We start from the raw sequence: 26436 nt of genomic DNA, 5'->3' as shown, positions 1-26436 counted from the left end.
TTGACAAAATGTTTATTTTGAGGACTGACATACTGACATTCGGTAAGAGGATGTAAAACGTTACCCTGTGAAGACACAACTGACTTGTCAGGCTGATTTGCGTTCCGTTTTACAACGACCGTGGACACCCGCATGGGGCATTGACATTTTCACGAAATAACATGGCATACTAAAGAGACACGAACGGAATCAACGTCGCAGACATAACAAAGTTATTTGTTAAAAAATGGTTTTAACTATCACAGTGTTTAACTCTTTGGAAACTATTTAATGAATCGAATATTATTTTAGGAGTACACCGCGGATTCATAGGAAGTAATGGAATCTGGGCTGAATCTATCAATAGTAATACGTTGCTATGTTAAACAGCTCTAAAATAAATATATGCTAGTTATAAAAATGTGGAGTGTACATGCAAATACACATTTGTTCGAGTACAACATATATAGAACATTTAAGACATAAGTATTAGTAATATATTAAATCTGGTATGAACAAATGTCCAGCAATTAAATTGAACGCCGCAAAAAGAGGAATAATAACACCCACAAAAATTACAATGAGATAAACTTTAACAATTATCTGATAGTTTGTGCCAAATGGCATATATAAATCAATGTATACAGCATACCACACCACTTAACTCGCCATCCGTGCCAGCTTTGATCAATAGTATTTTTGTCTGCCAAGTAATAATTAATACTACTGAAGGTTCATTCTCGTTCGTTCCAGGAATCCTTGAGTGACGGCTGCTAAATCAGAGGGATCACACGTTGTCTCTCTAATAACAACTGTCAAGCGTGTTTCCGCTTATATTTGACATTCACCGAATTCAATGGCAGATTATGATGGGCTTATCACCGATTGATGTGGTAGTCATTTTGGCTTTCGTGGGCGGTAAGTGGAAATATGCAAATATGAAAACTATTATAAATTAAACATACGATGTTAAGTTTGTGTACTCCTTTGGTATAATTCATCCAACGAAAACGCAAAAGGTTAAATTAACGAATTTTAATCAATTTAACAAGCAAAAAACATATTCAAAATGATTCTTCTTTGTAAGTAACAAATTTGTACTCATAAGTATTGTATGTACAATTTATTATCGTGAATAGTATTGGTAAATATGTTATGAGGAGTAATACAAATTAGAAATAATATTTGTGTAAGGGGTAATTCGGGTTGGAATTAAAGGATTGCGAATAATTATGCATTTTTTTAATCAAATAAATTGATTGTATACAGAAAACCCGTGTGCCCGGCAGTTTATGAATGCCATTGCATTAATACTCTTGTATCGAATTCTCACCATACGTGGAGATTAGTAAGTCTAATCAATATATATTTGTTTGTATCGAGCAGGAGTAACTAGTTTAGAATGTTAACACTGTATGTCCAATGACTGCGGTTCGGACCCCTTCAACAACTACAAGGCCTCCAAGAGACCGTGTGCGGAACAACAGTCATGCCAGGTTGTGTTTCATCTCATTAAATTTAAATCATTACATGCACTCTATTATTTGTAGCTGTCTGGATCCGACGACATAGCAAACGTGGTCGGTTTATTTTTCAGTAAAAACTCTGGTGTCAGTTTGTGTTGTTGTTTTTCTTTTTCTTTTTAATCTCGTTATTATCCAATTTTCTGATAGTATAGAAGATTGAACATGATGAATGAGTTTAAATTATGTTTCCGATATAAAACTGAATTTTAAAATGAAATTTGTGATTTAAACAACCAACTTCACACGACATTGCCTATATATTCACATCTATATTACACACCAGCAAAAGACAAGTACATGTATAAAAGAGCATCGACTTAAAATCGGCCTGTTTAGTATTGCCAATAGAATAGTGTCATAAAAAGAAGAACGGAACTTGATCATTTCCGTTTAGTGATAACACGTTTGTTACTTATTTGTATTTTTACATCGATCTTAACGCAGAATGTACACAAATAGATGTCTGCGTGCACAGCATATACGTTGCTTTATTCTACATTGAGCTCATGAAATAAAATATTGTATAATTTACTGTCCTTCATTAAATAAGATGTACACACCACTTTTCTATGTATTATAATTATTTTATTCGAAGATTTGTGAGCGATATGCCCAAAATAATCATGCTTTAAACAATATTTTTCTTAAATATTCCAGAAAGTGTATTTCGAAATGATAGCGGAAACGGACAAAGGCACATTTATTCACTCTTCCATTGTACGAGAATGTGCCTCGAGATGCAAATCACGTGATGATTTCGGGAATTGTACTCATCAATTGGATACATATTCACATATCAGGTGAAATACAATTGTGGCCTATTACTGTTAACTCCTATTGGCACCACATTTGTTTGTCAAACTAGTTTTTCCCGGGATATAAAGTTGCTCGATTGTATTACCGCCATATGAAACAAACAGTTAAAACATTTTAGATATATATGATCACGTTCTCAAATGATGATTAAAATATATGAAATTGTGTTATAAAGTCTTTCCTTGCAGATAGCGTCTTATTCGATTAAACCATTTCTGGAATACGTTCCATTACTTTAATGTCCAACTATATTTCATCCAAAAACATCATAAGAATGGATACACCGCCATGCTATCGATAGCATCAATAAAATATTTGTCAAAAATGCAAGTATTGTCATTTCTGGCATCTGTCATCAACTTCGATACTGTACTCGCGGCTAACATTTTGACGCAGAAATGCCATTATTTAAAAGGGTAGAAAACATGCAATTTTAATATAGTTTCAGAAATATTTTTGTGTGTAGTAAAAGTACAGCACGACATCAGCGATAACTTCCTAAGTGCCATGACGAGATGGAAGACAATTTAATTATCTAGGAGACTTAGTTTGTAGGTTATTCTGCTCTGAAGTAGTAAATTAGGTTATATACGTCGGTGGACCAGCATACTTGTATTAAATTTGTCGACAGGGTCTTGACTTGCTTTGAATTTAAACAAACAAGTTATGAATTTTATAACAGTATTAATAATATAAACTTCTTAATAATATACACTTATTTATCTTATATTATTCCGTCAGTCTTTATAAATATTGATGCTCGGTTAAATACTGCAATTAATTTACCGAACATTAATAAATAACTTTTTACATACTACAAACAGTATGATCACAAACGCTTCCCCATGTTTATTGCACTTATGCTTTGCTATTGGCTGTTTCAATACGTAGATTCCAGATTTAATCATTTTACACACACACACACATATATATATATATATATATATATATATATATATATATATATATATATATATATATATATATATATATATATATATAGTTTGGTGTTTTTAATAAAAGTAGTGAATAAGAACACACACAAGTATATCGCATGATACATTTTGAAACCGTTCTATAATTGTGTCCAATGACATAACCTTTATCGACATACTTGCCTGCTGACGGAGGGTAGACATCGCTTGTTAGCATTTAAGAAAGGTTTATTGAGAATGCAACCATGAAAGATCAACGATGTTCGGACAATATCAAGATTTACTTTTGATCGTGCTATGTTTAACAATTGCAACATGTATTTATGGCTTACTTATTTAATCTGGCAATTGCATAACTGCTCATGTTTTATTATTATTATATAAGATATTCTTATATATCAAAAGTGCTCTTCTTCTGACAGTAAATAAAATTAAGAAAATAAGAACAAACCTATGAAAATGTTTTTATAGAGTATCGAAGACAACTATGTGAGTATGGTTTTCAAGAAGACTTTGCTCATGTGTTAAGCCCAAAGGTGTATAGACATAATGCTCTGAAACTGCTTAGACCATGTATTTTAACAACCACGATTGTACCTAACACTTGTGTAAGAAAGATTCGTACCATATTATTTTCGCAACAAGCATGCTTAATTAGGCAACATAAATTAAAGATACGATGGACAGCTAAACATTCACAGAACTGAATGTATACTTGTTGCAAACCTTTTAATTATTGATGTAATGTTCATACCAATACGTTGATGCTTTTAACGGCCGTACTGATTCCATTAAGGCGATAGCGTGATCAATTAAATTTCCGCTCGATCGTAAATCCCTTCCATTAACATGTACCCTATTTATTACACACGTCTCAAGTTAATGAAAGACATATGCAAACGTCTTTAGTGCATAAACGACAGTTTTTCTTGCAGTTCGTGCCGATATCTTAATATATAAGAATAAACCCATGAATTTGTCTGAAATCGTTGACAAACTTTCACGTTGCGTGTAGCAATACGTGCGCTACACATGGACTATTTTAACAATAAAACAGGCTTATTACATAATGTAATTCTGATGTATTTCACATTGCCATAAGCAGCATAAAAATCTATTTTGTATGCGCTACTTGAAATTCTAAAGAAAAAATGTGTTTAAAAGTTAATTGAAGAAAAAAATAGCACTTACCGGTGTGTTACATCCATTGAAGTTTAAGTGGGAAAACCCAACATAGTCACGTGATCCTTCACCCTGGATAAAGTTTATCCCTCACCTTTCCTTTATCCAACGGCTGTACATGTACATAGGGACTACTTTTTTGGCCTTTCACCTCTGGTTAAAGGTCAAACGCAGTGAAGACTTGTACACGATTTAAGCAGTAAGAATGTATCAAGATATTTAATGAGCATTTTATTGACCAAATAAAAAAAGGAAAATGTATATGTTCTTGTTATTTTATTAAATTGTTATCAATGACAATAATGCGAACATTGATATTCTTTCTTTTCCCTTCCAATCGGCACAAAATCACGTGTCGCTCTTAATTACGATGAATCTTCTTCAAACACACTACGTTTTATGGAGCAGTCTTAAATGTACGAAATTTCAACTTTTACACTTAATAAATCCAACGATCTGTGTAATTCGCGTGATATTTGTTTATTTTTTTGTTCCAGTTCTATTCGCTGTGTTTTAACACTGTCACATGTTTCATTCATGATTTCAACTGGCGACCTTCTCCTTTTTGATTGAAAATTATTTGCGTATTATCATTTAATACTTAATATTTTATAATTTAAAAAATGTGTATTCTAATGTATTAAATAAAATTTAATCGAGGTATATGATGTTTAATCTCTTCACTTTTTAGCAATCATACGCTTAACTGCAGAACTATTTCGCGTTAATGCGCAAGAAGATCGACATGTTTTTATATTCATACAATGTACGCGAGTAAAAATATGTGAAAATTTTAAAGGTACAGCCCCCGTTTTTTACTTTCTCTTTTAATTTAGATTTGTAACATTCTATAATGTTTATTAGGATAAACATAATACTATAATAATAGTGTGATTGTGAACTTGGCAAGCATCGCCATGTAAACCTTTCTTCAACTCGTCGGATAAACTCAAGTACACAATCGCACTAACATAGTACTCTCTATATCTAACATAAGGCTATTCATTTGGCAGGATGTACTAAACATAGTTGACGACAATACGTGTGATGATGATGTGTGTTATCATTTAATTAAATAATCAGACAATAATCACTCAGTACAACCGGATGAATAACTGAAATGTTCGCATTCGTTTAAACAACTTCAACTAATCTATATTGAAAACATTGAATCCCGTCTGTCCGTACGCCGTCAGTACATTCCGAACTTTGTGTTTTGATTTATTCTTTTACTACTTGGTGGATCTCGTTGATTCGATTGCTGAAGCACCCTTAATATGTAGATTATTCTAAACAAATTGTATTTGGGCTGCGGCGATAGATGGAAGAAGTATGAACCCTATGGCTGAAATATCGTCTTCATGTCGTAGTCCACAATATTTGTGGGTTTAACTTCTCTTTGCATACTGGATGGATCTCGCTCAAACTGTCGCAGATAAATGACCTTAATGTGTGGATATTAGTTAGTATCAATATTAAGTATATACCCCAATAATGTGGTTTAGCATCTCATTCCGTACTGAGGAAGTATTGCTCAAACTTTCACATTTTTAATTGTCTAATAAGTTCAAAAATAAAGGAATTTTTACGGCGATAACTTTTGGCTGAATTATAGCCCGTTGTCTTTTTGCGTAGTGTAGATTATATATCGGATGTGTCTGTGTCCAAACATATGAGTCGTGTTCTGAGAAAACTGGGCATAATACATGTGCGTAAAGTGTCGTCCCAAATTAGCCTGTGCAGTCCGCACAGGCTTATCATGGACGACACTTTCCGTCAAAATTGTAATTTTTGCTAAGAAGAGACTTCATTGAAACGAAAAATGTCATAAAAGCGTAAAGTGTCGTCCCTGATAAGCCTGTGCGGACTGCACAGGCTAATCTGGGACGACATTTTACGCACATGCATTAAGCCCAGTTTTCTCAGAGCGCGACTCATATAGTGGATTTGTCTGTGTCCAAACATATGATATGTTGGCATTAGTATCTGTGACACATTTCTGTGTCCAAACATATGATATGGTGGCATCAGTATCTGTGACACATTTCTGTGTCCAAACATATGATATGGTGGCATCAGTATCTGTGACACATTTCTGTGTCCAAACATATGATATGGTGGCATCAGTATCTGTGACACATTTCTGTGTCCAAACATATGATATGGTGGCTTCATTATCTGTTACACATTCCTGTGTCCAAATATATGATATGGTGGCTTCAGTATTACAAAACATGTTAAAAAATGGTTGTTATTCAAATGATTCCAAGTTTTTGACTTGCATAAATTTTTATTGACTATTTAAGAGTTAGCTAGACGTTAGATCAATTTGTGTTATCCGTTACATGGCGAAATAATTGATTACGTGTTTTAAAGAACTTCAATATGGCATAACATATATTCATTGTATCGCTTTTGTTTGCAGTCTTAACTCGATTGCAACTCTAGTCTAAAATTTCTGGGATGTTAAGATTCTTCAGATGTTTTATTTATAAAATACTATTATATTAGACTTTGCTTATGATCTGCAAATAAAAATAGGCAAACAGTCATTTCAAACTTATATTTACGATGACTCGGGTCTTAATAACATACTTATAGGAAATAGCTTGATCTTGAATTAAAGAATCACTTAAAACGTCTGTGACACTATGGTTAATAACACATAAATTTCCCCAGTGATGAAAGAAAAGCGATGCATTTATATGACAGTGGAAACTGTTATCCGAGAACTCTAGTGACTTGCAAGACAAATTTTCCGATTCAACTCGCCTGATTAAGATTAATTATTCTTCACATAGAAAGAGAGGACACTAACTATGGCCGGGTTTCTCTTATGACTCCACTTACGTAGGAACAAATGGCACCAGCATATGGAGGTGGGCAAGTTCACATAGTTGAAATATCTGGCAGTTAAAGCCAACTAGCAGCAATACGTATCAAGACATGCGCGACATAAATCAAAATTGTATTATTGTTTTGCTTAAAGGGGGCAACACATTCCGGGTGTGTTAGAAATCACCCGAACACAAATATAACAGTACTCAACTACACATACTAGTAAATATACTTGTAAAGTTAAAGTTATATAGCAGTAATTCGTTTTTAATTACAGACGACACAAGTTTTGAAAAGAAATAGTACACAAAGGACAACACGAACATTTCCTGTGACAAGTTGAATATAATAGTGGTAAGCTACGTATACATATTTAACTTATATACAGGAAAGGTTACATAGTAATGTATTTAAAAGGAACTGTACTAGACTTTCATATATTCATAAGGCATTTAGTTTGTGCATTTTGGAATAAGTGTTGTATTTTCGCCTTATATTCATGATTTTCGATGTTTGACAGTTTTCAACATCACAGATTTGATCTACTTCTTTGTTTTCAATCTTGTTTTTGACACTTATTTTACAATTTAGCAACATATGTGGGCTATAGTTTTCTCCTTTGCGAAAAAGGCTTCGTGGAGGAGGTACTGCGGTATTGCCACTACCATGACAACAAGGTAGCCGTTATGTCATCTTATACAGAGAGCTAAGGCCTATATTACACATGTACAATAACTTTACAGTTATATGTATCTAAAGCTGCCGTTCTCTAAGAGCGCATGTAAACATTTATTTATGTTTTAATTGATGGAAGGTTGGATGTTTATGATCAATCTATGAATCAATCAGGGGCATTCCTTCCGAAAATTCACCTACAGGCATTTGGAGTTTGATCAGTTTTGACCATAGTGGCATGTTTGAACAAACCTTAGAGAGAACAACAATACAATGTTTCACACCCAATATTAAATCTTACGGCATTTGGATTTCGGAAGAGAATTTGTGATGCATAAGTCGATATAAGTTTAATAATCAAATAATTTAATTTAATTTCGCAATTATTTTTTAATATGCAGCAACCCCATTTATATCAATATGGATTGCTAAAACAAACACCGTGACGAATCTGAATTGTTTTGTTAATAATATGTCTTCAAGATGTATTAAGGGCCATGCTATGTGACAAAAAAAGGGGTTTAATGCATTTGCGTAAAGTGTCGTCCCAGATTAGCCTGTGCAGTCCGCCTAAACTAAATGTTTGCTAAGAAGAGACTTTCTTTAAACATGCATTAAACCCCTTTTTTACAGAGCACGGCCCATATTAAATCATGTCGAGAAAAAGCATGTAGCGATGATAGGAACGAAAACAAAATACATCGATAAGTAAAAATTGTTTTTTATTAAATGATAAATGATTCATGATTGCTTAACATCGTTAAATCGAGTATACAATATTTAAATCTAAACTTTTTATTTGTATCAAATTTAGAACAAATCATAACTATCAACGGATGTTTTAAATAAAATATATTATGTAATATTTGAATGATTCTATACATCAAATTATGGATTATATCAATGAAAGCGATAACGACACTTAAACTAGTATTTTTTATATTGTGTTTGTATCGTATGAACATATCTGCATACAACTCTAGGGAAGATTTAAACAATTTACGAAAACAATTGTTTAAACAATTAGTTTATGGATTTTCTTCTTGCACTTACTATAAACATTTCTTCTTGTTTTTGTATTTATTCACGTTTGATCCGTTTTTTATTTCATTTAGCAAAATCACATATGCTCCTTTAATTCGACAACCTCTTCTTCTCCTTAACATTACCAATTACACTTTAAAGTCTTAATGCCATATCATTATTTATAAATAATCGTTTCCGTCAAACGAAGCATATTTCCGTTATTTCGGAATGAAATGAGAGTCCCGTAAAAAACTGGGCAATCACTATACGTGTCTCTAAATTGTTCAGTAATTGCTGTATTAAATCTTTTCACATGCGAGTTCGTAATAATTTATCCGTAAATGAATTGCAATTATTTAGATAGATTTAGATTACGTAAATTATCCTCAACAATGTGTCTATACAACTTGCAAGGCGATTTCATTCATTTAAGCCAACATATGGGTTTGGAAGTCTGCTTTACTTGTCTTCATTTATCGTTTTGTTACTAATTAAACGTTATTTTCAACTTAAACATGTGTGTTTAGTAATTTAAAAAAAAATCGGTCGACTCGAACGAGTAAGTGTTGTCCGGTACGGTTTTAACATTTTCTAAATTTGATACGCTTTTGTATTGGTAACGTCCAGTAATTTACTGAAAACGGTGGATTATTTCCTTAATAATTCGTTATTGAAACTGAACGGTTTGATGATACGCAAATCGTAGAGAATAGTGCGAATAGCCAATTGAAGTTTCCCAAAATAGAGCAGTTTTTCGTGTAATAAAAGTTATACATCTGGCATTTGTAGTTGTGGATCCAACGCAAATAATGTTTGATCGGGATTATGTACAGTCTCCAATATGAGAGCTTCGATGGCATACGTTGAGCGAATGTAATGAATCAGAACAAAACAAGCTTCATACTCTCTGAGAATGAAGTAACCAGCGGGATATTCCATTAACCTTATAGCGAATAATAGTATGAATTTAAATGAAATGTAGTCATACAAATTTTGTTTGAAGTGAACAATTAACTCGGAAAACTATTTCTCTCAATAAATGTTTCTGAGATATGATCATTCTTCTTTGGTGAATCATGGAAATGTTTTTTGGAAAGTGTATTTTAAAAAAAACATGAACATACAAATATAAATGCAATATACAAGGTAAGAAGTCTTATGTTATTTAAATGATTGTACATGCAAGTTTATTGATAAACTGCAGAACATGTAATGTTTATTTAGTTTCACATCAAGTATATAAATCTGTTAAACTGAAAGGATGAAAGCGTTAAAATGACATAGTGGGTTATATCTATATATATATAACCTGTATTTGTAAATTATCAGAAAAAGGTTCACATGTTTACAAGACATGTGTGTTAACTTTTAAACAAATATTACACTGAACCTCACTGTTATTGTTGAAGAATGTTATATCCTAATACTTGTTTACACGATGTTTTTAGTTGTTGTTGAATGTCATTTCACATTTGATTGTACTATCTGGATATATTATTTGTCAACATATGAAACCAATTTACAAAATAAAATGATGCATTGGACACACTGCCGTTAATTTGTCATCAAGATTCCATCCAGTGATATTGCCAACTCATTCCATGTATCTTAATGAGCCATAAAAAGATATTCCTCCTTAAAATTACACGTCGTTCCAAATAAGTCAGCACATCTAAAACTCTTTAAGATGTCAACTGCGCGCGTATATCCTTCAGGCGAATTAGTCTTGATATCGTATAGACTGCTTTTATAAAATTTGCATTCGACGATTATTTGTAAAAGGGATGCTTATTATAATCGTTACCGTTTTTTGATTGCAATCGTACTTATAGAAGCAAAATCAATTACATTAAAATCAATTGAATCATTTGGACACTTGTGTACATACTTAACCACACGCTTTCATTTGCATGTTGACAGTTGTTATTTAAGTCATTATTATAGATGTTCTCTACCTTCTTATATGATTATTTACAATGAATAGTATTGTTTTTCTGTGACTTAAATATAAACATTTGTGTAAAGGGTTAAAATTTATATTGATATGGGTTGGACTACCCCAGAGGTGATTAAAACACATCCATAATTAACCTTTGGTGGATTATTGCGCTTAATAAGTTACGCATTTTGTGAGCAATAAGAATTCTTTAGATTTCAAAGAAATCTAGTTCGAAGGGTTGAAAAAGTCTTTTTTACAATCCCTTTTAAGAGAAAATGTTTTCAGTTTTTAAAAAGCAACATATTTAGTCTTGACAAAATGTTTATTTTGAGGACTGACATACTGACATTCGGTAAGAGGATGTAAAACGTTACCCTGTGAAGACACAACTGACTTGTCAGGCTGATTTGCATTCCGTTTTACAACGACCGTGGACACCCGCATGGGGCATTGACATTTTCACGAAATAACATGGCATACTAAAGAGACACGAACGGCATCAACGTCGCAGACATAACAAAGTTATTTGTTAAAAAATGGTTTTAACTATCACAGTGTTTAACTCTTTGGAAACTATTTAATGAATCGAATATTATTTTAGGAGTACACCGCGGATTCATAGGAAGTAATGGAATCTGAGCTGAATCTATCAATAGTAATACGTTGCTATGTTGAACAGCTCTAAAATAAATATATGCTAGTTATAAAAATGTGGAGTGTACATGCAAATACACATTTGTTCGAGTACAACATATATAGAACATTTAAGACATAAGTATTAGTAATATATTAAATCTGGTATGAACAAATGTCCAGCAATTAAATTGAACGCCGCAAAAAGAGGAATAATAACACCCACAAAAATTACAATGAGATAAACTTTAACAATTATCTGATAGTTTGAGCCAAATGACCAATGGCATATATAAATCAATGTATACAGCATACCACACCACTTAACTCGCCATCCGTGCCAGCTTTGATCAATAGTATTTTTGTCTGCCAAGTAATAATTAATACTACTGAAGGTTCATTCTCGTTCGTTCCAGGAATCCTTGAGTGACGGCTGCTAAATCAGCGGGATCACACGTTGTCTCTCTAATAACAACTGTCAAGCGTGTTTCCGCTTATATTTGACATTCACCGAATTCAATGGCAGATTATGATGGGCTTATCACCGATTGATGTGGTAGTCATTTTGGCTTTCGTGGGCGGTAAGTGGAAATATGCAAATATGAAAACTATTATAAATTAAACATACGATGTTAAGTTTGTGTACTCCTTTGGTATAATTCATCCAACGAAAACGCAAAAGGTTAAATTAACGAATTTTAATCAATTTAATAAGCAAAAAACATATTCAAAATGATTCTTCTTTGTAAGTAACAAATTTGTACTCATAAGTATTGTATGTACAATTTATTATCGTGTATAGTATTGGTAAATATGTTATGATGAGTAATACAAATTAGAAATAATATTTGTGTAAGGGGTAATTCGGGTTGGAATTAAAGGATTGCGAATAATTATGCATTTTTTTATCAAATAAATTGATTGTATACAGAAAACCCGTGTGCCCGGCAGTTTATGAATGCCATTGCATTAATACTCTTGTATCGAATTCTCACCATACGTGGAGATTAGTAAGTCTAATCAATATATATTTGTTTGTATCGAGCAGGAGTAACTAGTTTAGAATGTTGACACTGTATGTCCAATGACTGCGGTTCGGACCCCTCCAACAACTACAAGGCCTCCAAGAGACCGTGTGCGGAACAACAGTCATGCCAGGTTGTGTTTCATCTCATTAAATTTAAATCATTACATGCACTCTATTATTTGTAGCTGTCTGGATCCGACGACATAGCAAACGTGGTCGGTTTATTTTTCAGTAAAAACTCTGGTGTCAGTTGTTGTTGTTGTTTTTCTTTTTCTTTTTAATCTCGTTATTATCCAATTTTCTGATAGTATAGAAGATTGAACATGATGAATGAGTTTAAATTATGTTTTCGATATAAAACTGAATTTTAAAATGAAATTTGTGATTTAAACAACCAACTTCACACGACATTGCCTATATATTCACATCTATATTACACACCAGCAAAAGACAAGTACATGTATAAAAGAGCATCGACTTAAAATCGGCCTGTTTAGTATTGCCAATAGAATAGTGTCATAAAAAGAAGAACGAAACTTGATCATTTCCGTTTAGTGATAACACGTTTGTTACTTATTTGTATTTTTACATCGATCTTAACGCAGAATGTACACTAATAGATGTCTGCGTGCACAGCATATACGTTGCTTTATTCTACATTGAGCTCATGAAATTAAATATTGTATAATTTACTGTCCTTAAATAAGATGTACACACCACTTTTCTATGTATTATAATTATTTTATTTGAAGATTTGTGAGCGATATGCCCAAAATAATCATGCTTTAAACAATATTTTTCTTAAATATTCCAGAAAGTGTATTTCGAAATGATAGCGGAAACGGACAAAGGCACATTTATTCACTCTTCCATTGTACGAGAATGTGCCTCGAGATGCAAATCACGTGATGATTTCGGGAATTGTACTCATCAATTGGATACATATTCACATATCAGGTGAAATACAATTGTGGCCTATTACTGTTAACTCCTATTGGCACCACATTTGTTTGTCAAACTAGTTTTTCCCGGGATATAAAGTTGCTCGATTGTATTACCGCCATATGAAACAAACAGTTAAAACATTTTAGATATATATGATCACGTTCTCAAATGATGATTAAAATATATGAAATTGTGTTATAAAGTCTTTCCTTGCAGATAGCGTCTTATTCGATTAAACCATTTCTGGAATACGTTCCATTACTTTAATGTCCAACTATATTTCATCCAAAAACATCATAAGAATGGATACACCGCCATGCTATCGATAGCATCAATAAAATATTTGTCAAAAATGCAAGTATTGTCATTTCTGGCATCTGTCATCAACTTCGATACTGTACTCGCGGCTAATATTTTGACGCAGAAATGCCATTATTTAAAAGGGTAGAAAACATGCCATTTTAATATAGTTTCAGAAATATTTCTGTGTGTAGTAAAAGTACAGCACGACATCAGCGATAACTTCCTAAGTGCCATGACGAGATGGAAGACAATTTAATTATCTAGGAGACTTAGTTTGTAGGTTATTCTGCTCTGAAGTAGTAAATTAGGTTATATATGTCGGTGGACCAGCATACTTGTATTAAATTTGTCGACAGAGTCTTGACTTGCTTTGAATTTAAACAAACAAGTTATTAATTATATAACAGTATTCATAGTATATACTTCTTAAGAATATACACCTATTTATCTTATATTATTCCGTCAGTCTTTATAAATATTGATGCTCGGTTAAATACTGCAATTAATTTACCGAACATTAATAAATAACTTTTTACATACTACAAACAGTATGATCACAAACGCTTCCCCATGTTTATTGCACTTATGCTTTGCTATTGGCTGTTTCAATACGTAGATTCCAGATTTAATCATTTTACACACACACACACACACATATATATATATATATATATATATATATATATATATATATATATATATATATATATATATATATATATATATATATATATATATATATATATATATATATATATATATATATATAGTTTGGTGTTTTTAATAAAAGTAGTGAATAAGAACACACACAAGTATATCGCATGATACATTTTGAAACCGTTCTATAATTGTGTCCAATGACATAACCTTTATCGACATACTTGCCTGCTGACGGAGGGTAGACATCGCTTGTTAGCATTTAAGAAAGGTTTATTGAGAATGCAACCATGAAAGATCAACGATGTTCGGACAATATCAAGATTTACTTTTGATCGTGCTATGTTTAACAATTGCAACATGTATTTATGGCTTACTTATTTAATCTGGCAATTGCATAACTGCTCATGTTTTATTATTATTATATAAGATATTCTTATATATCAAAAGGCTTCTTCTGGCAGTAAATAAAATTAAGAAAATAATAACAAACCTATGAAAATGTTTTTATAGAGTATCGAAGACAACTATGTGAGTATGGTTTTCAAGAAGACTTTGCTCATGTGTTAAGCCCAAAGGTGTATAGACATAATGCTCTGAAACTGCTTAGACCATGTATTTTAACAACCACGATTGTACCTAACACTTGTGTAAGAAAGATTCGTACCATATCATTTTCGCAACAAGCATGCTTAATTAGGCAACATAAATTAAAGATACGATGGACAGCTAAACATTCACAGAACTGAATGTATACTTGTTGCAAACCTTTTAATTATTGATGTAATGTTCATACCAATACGTTGATGCTTTTAACGGCCGTACTGATTCCATTAAGGCGATTGCGTGATAAATTAAATTTCCGCTCGATCGTAAATCCCTTCCATTAACATGTACCCTATTTATTACACACGTCTCAAGTTAATGAAAGACATATGCAAACGTCTTTAGTGCATAAACGACAGTTTTTCTTGCAGTTCGTGCCGATATCTTAATGTATAAGAATAAACCCATGAATTTGTCTGAAATCGTTGACAAACTTTCACGTTGCGTGTAGCAATACGTGCGCTACACATGGACTATTTTAACAATAAAACAGGCTTATTACATAATGTAATTCTGAAGTATTTCACATTGCCATAAGCAGCATAAAAATCTATTTTGTATGCGCTACTTGAAATTCTAAAGAAAAAATGTGTTTAAAAGTTAATTGAAGAAAAAAATAGCACTTACCGGTGTGTTACATCCATTGAAGTTTAAGTGGGAAAACCCAACATAGTCACGTGATCCTGCACCCTGGATAAAGTTTATCCCTCACCTTTCCTTTATCGAACGGCTGTACATGTACATAGGAACTACTTTTTTGGCCTTTCACCTCTGGTTAAAGGTCAAACGCAGTGAAGACTTGTACACGATTTAAGCAGTAAGAATGTATCAAGATATTTAATGAGCATTTTATTGACCAAATTAAAAAAGGAAAATGTATATGTTCTTGTTATTTTATTAAATTGTTATCAATGACAATAATTCGAACATTGATATTCTTTCTTTTCCCTTCCAATCGGCACAAAATCACGTGTCGCTCTTAATTACGATGAATCTTCTTCAAACACACTACGTTTTATGGAGCAGTCTTAAATGTACGAAATTTCAACTTTTACACTTAATAAATCCAACGATCTGTGTAATTCGCGTGATATTTGTTTATTTTTTTGTTCCAGTTCTATTCGCTGTGTTTTAACACTGTCACATGTTTCATTCATGATTTCAACTGGCGACCTTCTCCTTTTTGATTGAAAATTATTTGCGTATTATCATTTAATACTTAATATTTTATAATTTAAAAAATGTGTATTCTAATGTATTGAATAAAATTTAATCGAGGTATATGATGTTTAATCTCTTCATTTTTTAGCAATCATACGCTTAACTGCAGAACTATTTCGCGTTAATGCGCAAGAAGATCGACATGTTTTTATATTCATACAATGTACGCGAGTAAAAATATGTGAAAATTTTAAAGGTACAGCCCCCGTTTTTTACTTTCTCTTTTAATTTAGATTTGTAACATTCTATACGGTTTATTAGGATAAACATAATACTATAATAATAGTGTGATTGTGAACTTGGCAAGCATCGCCATGTAAACCTTTCTTCAACTCGTCGGATAAACTCAAGTACACAATCGCACTAACATAGTACTCTCTATATCTAACATAAGGCTATTCATTTGGCAGGATGTACTAAACATAGTTGACGACAATACGTGTGATGATGATGTGTGTTATCATTTAATTAAATAATCAGACAATAATCACTCAGTACAACCGGATGAATAACTGAAATGTTCGCATTCGTTTAAACAACTTCAACTAATCTATATTGAAAACATTGAATCCCGTCTGTCCGGACGCCGTCAGTACATTCCGAACTTTGTGTTTTGATTTATTCTTTTACTACTTGGTGGATCTCGTTAATTCGATTGCTGAAGCACCCTTAATATGTAGATTATTCTAAACGAATTGTATTTGGGCTGCGGCGATAGATGGAAGAAGTATGAACCCTATGGCTGAAATATCGTCTTCATGTCGTAGTCCACAATATTTGTGGGTTTAACTTCTCTTTGCATACTGGATGGATCTCGCTCAAACTGTTGCAGATAAATGACCTTAATATGTAGATATTAGTTAGTATCAATATTAAGTATATACCCCAATAATGTGGTTTAGCATCTCTTTCCGTACTGAGGAAGTATTGCTCAAACTTTCACATTTTTTAATTGTCTAATAAGTTCAAAAATAAAGGAATTTTTACGGCGATAACTTTTGGCTGAATTATAGCCCGTTGTCTTTTTGCGTAGTGTAGATTATATGTGTCGTGTTCTGAGACTTTTGGTACTAATTCGGCAAGCGTCATTATGAGAAAACTCATTCGAAATGACGTCGCTAAACTTGCGCTGAATTTTGTATAAATTGCCTAAGGTTTTCTGTGATTTTGCCATTTATCTTATTTAAGTAATATAAATATCGGCATAGACTAGTACTTGAAAGAATTTGTTAGCAAACAAATAGTTGATTTTGACCTTTTAATGTCAATGAGCTGAGTTATTACTTCCCTTTTACCAATGTCGGCCACGGAATTATTTATAGCCACACACAATTTTTCAACATATGTTGATACCGATTTCATGTCGATGCTAATAATAATGTTTGGATTGAACTCTTCTTTGAAAAGGTAGGTGTTATTCTTCTAATCAAATTCACTTTTTATGTTAAATGTCCAAAATATTTACAAAAAACAACATATTTACAACTGAAAACGAAAGTAAAAATGGCGACCCAGTTCCTTATATTTAGTTTACATTAAGTTAATAAATAAAGTTCTTATTTGTTTTATTATAATTGATTGTGAAATTTCATCACTAAATTATTTATATTTCCCACCTAAATAAAAAAAATAATACAGTTTTGTTTTGGAGAAATTCCTATCAGGAAATTCCCCTATACTCATTGTTTGTAACTGTATAAAAGTGAAAGTGCAATTAAAATTTTATGTTGTCATTGAGCAGCATAATGACCCTCAATTTGCTTAATTTAATAAAAACTGATTAAATCTCATTTTTGTTTTACACAGAATAACATCAGACATGCCAGCTGGAAGATAAACAGCCAGACAGGGTCAATGCGCAGAAGGAATACTTGACCTTTTTGGGAAGAAGTTTCATAACATATTGTATACCAATCCAACAGGAAACACTACGCCTCTCATAACATATTGTATACCAATCCAACAGGAAACACTACGCCTCTCTTCTCAATGCCTGTGCTATAAGAGGAAGAATAAGAATGATGTGAAAAGAAACTATTCCTGTCTATCCCACTTGCAGATGTAGCAATGCCAACAATATGTGATTAATAACGCATATTACACCTAGTTGTTGTTGCATTTTCAAATCATGAGCAGTCTATGATAATGTACTGCAACACTTGTAGATGTAAGAGTTAACTGCCTCAAGACCTCACTCATATTTATGGAATATGTTTGAATGTATAAGACATTTTACCTATACTCATTTTGTTATGCAGTTTTTATAATTTTTATTCCATTCTAACAGTATATGTCAACTTAAAACAACTGTATGCATTTTTTTAATTTTTACAATGGTAACCATTGTGACCACAAAGTTGTGATCATCGCCATGCAACTAACACTTACAAATTGATGATTTCTGAATTTATTGTCGTTTAATAGGTTTTAAGATAGCCATGTGTAAATTAATTGTACAATTAAATGAACATTGAACAAATCTGAGAATATTATGTTTGTCTATGCATGAACTTAATTAAATGGGATCTGTTTTAATTCTTTAAAGATGAATATAATTCTTGAATTACAATTAAATCTGAATAGCTAAGAGATTTAAAAGTGCAATTTGTAATTACATTGTTTTTTTTTAGTTTTTTTTACAAGATTAAATGAACATAATATTTAATGTTTAAGTTTTTTAAATATATTATTTTATTTTTACCTCTTTCAAATAATAATGTTGGGTATAGATCTTGGTTTCCTTGGTTACAGTACAATTAAAACATTGAGGTTCTTTGTAAACAATCACTGATGATTTTTGGAAAACAGTAGATTCAAATTTTGAAATATGGTACAGTTTGTATGACATATTTTGCAGTGTCATTTAATTTGTTAAAATTGGCTAGATGTAGGTAATCTTATCAGATCCAAATGTACTGCAAACGAACTTGGCGCAAATAACCACAAGAGTCTATATCTATTGAGATAGACACCATGACTTTGTATCTGCATTTAGTATGGAAGAATGTTTGTTTCAATATATCATTAATTAAACAAAAAACAGTTAAAAAGTGCATTGCATACACAAAATTTCAATAGTTTGAATTATTTAAGGTATTTCCATGGTAACCAATATACATTTTATAATGTTTATATTTTTTCAAATTCTTGAGAAGTATTAAGTATATCATATTATAAAACCATATGTTACTGTTTTATTCATGCACTTGAAGACTTATTAAAAATGCATTAACATAATTTATTGACATGAAAATAAATCAAGAATTTGAAATGTTTATTTTTGTGTTTTAATAGGCATTTCTAAATCAGCCATTTTAACCTTAAACTGATAAATTTTGCAAACATCTTAATTTTAGCATGTGCGCCATACATGGAGCTTTCTGAATATGTAAATAAGTCATTTTGGTCAATGTATCCCCGTTTTGACCAAAAATCTCAGAACAGTCCACATATATCGGATGTGTCTGTGTCCAAACATATGAGTCGTGTTCTGAGAAAACTGGACATAATGCATTTGCGTAAAGTGTCGTCCCAGATTATCCTATGGATTCCGCACAGGCTAATCAGGGACGACACTTTTCCCCTAAATTGGAATTTTGCTAAGAAGAGACTTCATTTAAACGAAAAATATCATAAAAGCGTATAGTGCCGTTCCTGATTAGCCTGTGCGAACTGCACAGGCTAATCTGGGACGACATTTTACGCACATGCATTAAGCCCAGTTTTCTCAGAGCGCGACTCATATAGTGGATTTGTCTGTGTCCAAACATATGATATGGTGGCATTAGTATCTGTGACACATTTCTGTGTCCAAACATATGATATGGTGGCTTCATTATCTGTTACACATTCCTGTGTCCAAATATATGATATGGTGGCTTCAGTATTACAAAACATGTTAAAAAATGGTTGTTATTCAAATGATTCCAAGTTTTTGACTTGCATAAATTTTTATTGACTATTTAAGAGTTAGCTAGACGTTAGATCAATTTGTGTTATCCGTTACATGGCGAAATAATTGATTACGTGTTTTTAAGAACTTCAATACGGCATAACATATATTCATTGTATGGCTTTTGTTTGCAGTCTTAACTCGATTGCAACTCAAGTCTAAAATTTCTGGGATGTTAAAGGGATCTTTTCACGCTTTGGTAAATTGACAAAATTGAAAAAAGTTGTTTCAGATTCGCAAATTTTCGTTTTAGTTATGATATTTGTGAGGAAACAGTAATACTGAACATTTACCATGGTCTAATATAGCCATTATATGCATCTTTTGACGATTTTAAAACCTAAAAATTATAAAGCGTTGCAACGCGAAATGATTGAATAATTTGGAGAGTTCTGCTTTTGTCGTTAAATTTTGTGAAACTACGAAGATTGCTTATATAAGGTATAAAATACGTCGAGTAAGTGTACTCGGCGGAATAGCTCAGTAGGCTAAAGCGTTTTTACTTCAGGACTCTGAAAGGACTCCAGGGGTCACTGGTTCGAAACTTGGTCCGGGCAATGTTCTTTTCCTTTTTTTAATTTTATTCTTGATTTTTTACTGGAGCTTTTACAATCCAATGTTTACATTTATCGATATAAAGCATTTAATGAATAAGTTTAAAAAATGCCAAAATCTGTGAAAAGGCACCTTTAAGATTCTTCAGATTTTTTATTTATAATATACTATTATATTAGACTTTGCTTATGATCTGCAAATAAAAATAGGCAAACAGTCATTTCAAACTTATATTTACGATGACTCGGGTCTTAATAACATACTTATAGGAAATAGCTTGATCTTGAATTAAAGAATCACTTAAAACGTCTGTGACACTATGGTTAATAACACATAATTTTCCCCAGTGATGAAAGAAAAGCGATGCATTTTTATGACAGTGGAAACTGTTATCCGAGAACTCTAGTGACTTGCAAGACAAATTTTCCGACTCAACTCGCCTGATTAAGATTAATTATTCTTCACATAGAAAGAGAGGACACTAACTATGGCCGGGTTTCTCTTATGACCCCACTTACGTAGGAACAAATGGCACCAGCATATGGAGGTGGGCAAGTTCAAATAGTTGAAATATCTGGCAGTTAAAGCCAACTAGCAGCAATACGTATCAAGACATGCGCGACATAAATCAAAATTGTATTATTGTTTTGCTTAAAGGGGGCAACACATTCCGGGTGTGTTAGAAATCACCCGAACACAAATATAACAGTACTCAACTACACATACTAGTAAATATACTTGTAAAGTTAAAGTTATATAGCAGTAATTCGTTTTTAATTACAGACGACACAAGTTTTGAAAAGAAATAGTACACAAAGGACAACACGAACATTTCCTGTGACAAGTTGAATATAATAGTGGTAAGCTACGTATACATATTTAACTTATATACAGGAAAGGTTACATAGTAATGTATTTAAAAGGAACTGTACTAGACTTTCATATATTCATAAGGCATTTAGTTTGTGCATTTTGGAATAAGTGTTGTATTTTCGCCTTATATTCATGATTTTCGATGTTTGACAGTTTTCAACATCACAGATTTGATCTACTTCTTTGTTTTCAATCTTGTTTTTGACACTTATTTTACAATTTAGCAACATATGTGGGCTATAGTTTTCTCCTTTGCGAAAAAGGCTTCGTGGAGGAGGTACTGCGGTATTGCCACTACCATGACAACAAGGTAGCCGTTATGTCATCTTATACAGAGAGCTAAGGCCTATATTACACATGTACAATAACTTTACAGTTATATGTATCTAAAGCTGCCGTTCTCTAAGAGCGCATGTAAACATTTATTTATGTTTTAATTGATGGAAGGTTGGATGTTTATGATCAATCTATGAATCAATCAGGGGCATTCCTTCCGAAAATTCACCTACAGGCATTTGGAGTTTGATCAGTTTTGACCATAGTGGCATGTTTGAACAAACCTTAGAGAGAACAACAATACAATGTTTCACACCCAATATTAAATCTTACGGCATTTGGATTTCGGAAGAGAATTTGTGATGCATAAGTCGATATAAGTTTAATAATCAAATAATTTAATTTAATTTCGCAATTATTTTTTAATATGCAGCAACCCCATTTATATCAATATGGATTGCTAAAACAAACACCGTGACGAATCTGAATTGTTTTGTTAATAATATGTCTTCAAGATGTATTAAGGGCCATGCTATGTGACAAAAAAAGGGGTTTAATGCATTTGCGTAAAGTGTCGTCCCAGATAAGCCTGTGCAGTCCGCCTAAACTAAATGTTTGCTAAGAAGAGACTTTCTTTAAACATGCATTAAACCCCTTTTTTACAGAGCACGGCCCATATTAAATCATGTCGAGAAAAAGCATGTAGCGATGATAGGAACGAAAACAAAATACATCGATAAGTAAAAATTGTTTTTTATTAAATGATAAATGATTCATGATTGCTTAACATCGTTAAATCGAGTATACAATATTTAAATCTAAACTTTTTATTTGTATCAAATTTAGAACAAATCATAACTATCAACGGATGTTTTAAATAAAATATATTATGTAATATTTAAATGATTCTATACATCAAATTATGGATTATATCAATGAAAGCGATAACGACACTTAAACTAGTATTTTTTATATTGTGTTTGTATCGTATGAACATATCTGCATACAACTCTAGGGAAGATTTAAACAATTTACGAAAACAATTGTTTAAACAATAAGTTTATGGATTTTCTTCTTGCACTTACTATAAACATTTTTTCTTGTTTTTGTATTTATTCACGTTTGATCCGTTTTTTATTTCATTTAGCAAAATCACATATGCTCCTTTAATTCGACAACCTCTTCTTCTCCTTTACATTACCAATTACACTTTAAAGTCTTAATGCCATATCATTATTTATAAATAATCGTTTCCGTCGAACGAAGCATATTTCCGTTATTTCGGAATGAAATGAGAGTCCCGTAAAAAAAATGGGCAATCACTATACGTGTCTCTAAATTGTTCAGTAATTGCTGTATTAAATCTTTTCACATGCGAGTTCGTAATAATTTATCCGTAAATGAATTGCAATTATTTAGATTGATTTAGATAAAGTGGTACGTAAATTATCCTCAACAATATGTCTATACAACTTGCAAGGCGATTTCATTCATTTAAGCCAACATATGGATTTGGAAGTCTGCTTTACTTGTCTTCTTTTATCGTTTTGTTACTAATTAAACGTTATTTTCAACTTAAACATGTGTGTTTAGTGATTTAAAAAAATCGATCGTCTCGAACAAGTAGCGGTTATCGGATATCCTTTTTAACATTTACTAACTTTGATACGCTCTTGTATTGGTAACGTTAAGTAATTTACTAAAAACGGTGGAATATTCCCTTAATTATTCGTTATTGAAACTGAACGGGTTGATGCTACGCAGATCGTGAAAGAATAGTGCGAAAAGCCAATGGAAGTTTCCCAAAATAGAGCAGTTCTTCTTGTAATAAAGAGTGATACATCTGGCATTTGTAGTTGTGGATCCAACGCAAATAATGTTTGATCGGGATTATGTACAGTATCTAATATGAGAGCTTCGATGGCATACGTTGAGCAAATGTAATGAATTAGAACAAAACTAGGTACATACTCTCTGAGGATGAAGGAGTTAGCGGGATATTCCGTTAACCTTATGGCTAATAAAAGGATGAATTAAAGTGAAATGTAGTATTACAAATTTTATTTGAAGGGAACAATGAACTTGGAAAATATTAATCTGAAAACATGTTACTGAGATATGATCATTCTTGTTTGATGAATTAATCATGGATATGTTTTTTTTACAGTAAACTTTAAACAACATGAACATACAAATATAAATGAAATATAAAAGGTAAGAAATCATATGTTATTAAAATGATTGTTAATGCAACTTTCTTGATAAACTGTAGAACATGTCATGTCTATTTAGTTTGACATTAAGTATATAAAACGATGAAACGTAGTGTTAAATGACATTACGTGTGGTTTATAAATAGTGCAATATCTATATTCATTTTAAAACGAGTATATGCACATTATCCGAAAAGGTACATATGTTTATAAAACCTTTCAGTTTACTTTTAAAATTAAACAAATATTAACTCACTGATATTATTGAAGCATGTTATATCATCATACTTGTTTACACGATGCTTTAAGTAGTTGCTGAATGTCATTTTACATTTGATTGTACCATATGGATATATTATTTACCAAATTATCAAACCAATTTATAAAATGAAATGATGCATTGGACACACTGCCGTTAATATGTCATCAAGATGCCATCCAGTGATATTGCCAACTCATTCCATGTATCTTAATGAGCCGTACGAAGATATTCCTCATGCAAATTACACGTCGTTCCAAATAAGTCAGCATATCTCAAACTCTTTAATATGTCAACTGCGCGCGTATATCCTTCGGGCGAATTAGTCTTGATATCGTATGGACTGCATTTATGAAATTTGCATTTCGACGATTATTTGTGAAAGAGATGCTTATTATAATCGTTACAGGTTTTTTTTAATGGCAATAGTACTTGTAACAGCAAAATAAATTACATTAAAATAAAAATCAAGTGAAACATTTTGACACTTGTGTACATACTTAAACCACAAGCTTTGCAAGTTAACAGTTGTTATTTAAGTCATTGTTAAAGACATTCTCTACTTTCTTATATAATTAATTACGTTGTATATTGTGGTTTTTCTGTGCTTAAAATGTATATTAACATTGTTTTCTACTACCCCAGAGGAGATAAAAACACATTCATGATTAACCTTTGCTGGATTATTGCGTTTAATGAGAATTCTTTAGATTTCAAAGAAATCTAGTTCGAAGGGTTGAAAAAGTCTGTTTACAATCCCTTTTAAGAGAAAATGTTTTTAGTTTTTGTCTTAATAAAGCACATATAAAGTCTTGACAAAATGTTAATTTTTGGGACTGACATACGGACACTTGGTTAGAGGATGTTTCACGTTACCCTTTGAAGACACAACTGACTTGTCAGGCTGATTTAAATTCAGTTTTACATCGACCACGTGGACACACGCATGGGGCATTGACATTTTCACGAAATAACATCGCATACTAAAGTGACACGACCGGCATCAACGTCGCAGACATAATAAAGTTATTTGTTAAAAAAATGGTGTAAACTATCACAGTGTTTAACTCTTTGGAAATTATTTAATGCATCGAATATTATTTTAGGAGTACACTGCGTATTCATAGGGAGTAATGGAATTTGGGCTAAATCTTTCAATAGTAATACGTTGTTATGTTGAACAGCTCTTAAAATAAATATATGCTTTATATAAGTATGAAGAGTATAAATGCAAATACACAGTTGACCGCGTAGAACATATATAGTACATTTAAGACTTGAGTATAAATAATATATTAAAACTGGTGTGAACAAATGTCCAGCAATTAAATTTAACGTCGCAAAAAGAGGAATAATAACACCCATAAACATTACAATGAGATACATAATTACAATTATCTGATAGTTTGAGCAAATGACCAATGGCATTTATTATACAGAACGATGTATATACGGCATACCACACCTCTCAACTGGCCATCCGTACTAGCTTTGACCAATAGTATTTTTGTTCGCCAAGTAATAGTTAATACTACATGAAGGTTCATTCTCGTTCGTTCCAGGAATCCTTGAGTGACGGCTGCTTAATCAGCGGGATAACATGTTGTCTCTCTAATAACAACTGTCAAACGTCTTGCCGCTTATATTTGACATTCACCGAAATCAATGGCAGATTATGATGGGATTATCACCGATTGATGTGGTAGTCATTTTGGCTTTCGTGGGCGGTAAGTGGAAATATGCAAATATGAAAACTATTTTAAATTAAACATACGAAAAATTAACCAATTTTAATCAATTTAACAAGGAACAAACTTACATAAAATTATTCTTCTTTAAAAGTAGCACATTTATACTTATAAGTGGGTTGTATGCACAATTTATTATCGTGTATAGTATTGGTAAATATGTAAAAAGGAGTAAAAGAAAAAATAATAGACTGCACACATTGTTATAATAATATTTGTGTTATGGTTAGTGTTGAACTTAAAGGATTGTGA

The 26436-nt window shown here is 32.0% G+C and overlaps 3 long non-coding RNA genes across 4 annotated transcripts; all 3 read left to right on the top strand.

The window, feature by feature from the left end:
• Positions 1-7550: 7550 nt before the first annotated feature.
• Positions 7551-26117, top strand: LOC127858564 (uncharacterized). Of its 2 annotated transcripts, none has more exons than XR_008038972.1 (4): positions 7551-7630; positions 21913-21998; positions 24132-24178; positions 25999-26117. It is a non-coding gene; the product is annotated as an uncharacterized LOC127858564 (long non-coding RNA). The 2 variants fall into 2 exon arrangements; XR_008038971.1 differs by lacking the exon at positions 7551-7630 and adding an exon at positions 21596-21675.
• LOC127858565 (uncharacterized) lies at positions 11976-13649 on the top strand. The gene is made up of 3 exons (XR_008038973.1): positions 11976-12130; positions 12598-12707; positions 13391-13649. It is a non-coding gene; the product is annotated as an uncharacterized LOC127858565 (long non-coding RNA).
• LOC127858563 (uncharacterized) lies at positions 17586-19583 on the top strand. Its single transcript, XR_008038970.1, has 2 exons — positions 17586-17715; positions 18115-19583. It is a non-coding gene; the product is annotated as an uncharacterized LOC127858563 (long non-coding RNA).
• Positions 26118-26436: the final 319 nt, after the last annotated feature.

This window comes from Dreissena polymorpha, chromosome 14, assembly GCF_020536995.1.
Source record: "Dreissena polymorpha isolate Duluth1 chromosome 14, UMN_Dpol_1.0, whole genome shotgun sequence".
NCBI lineage: Eukaryota > Metazoa > Mollusca > Bivalvia > Myida > Dreissenidae > Dreissena > Dreissena polymorpha.
Note: the sequence above shows the minus strand (reverse complement) of the source record. Positions and strands in the feature narration are given on the sequence as shown.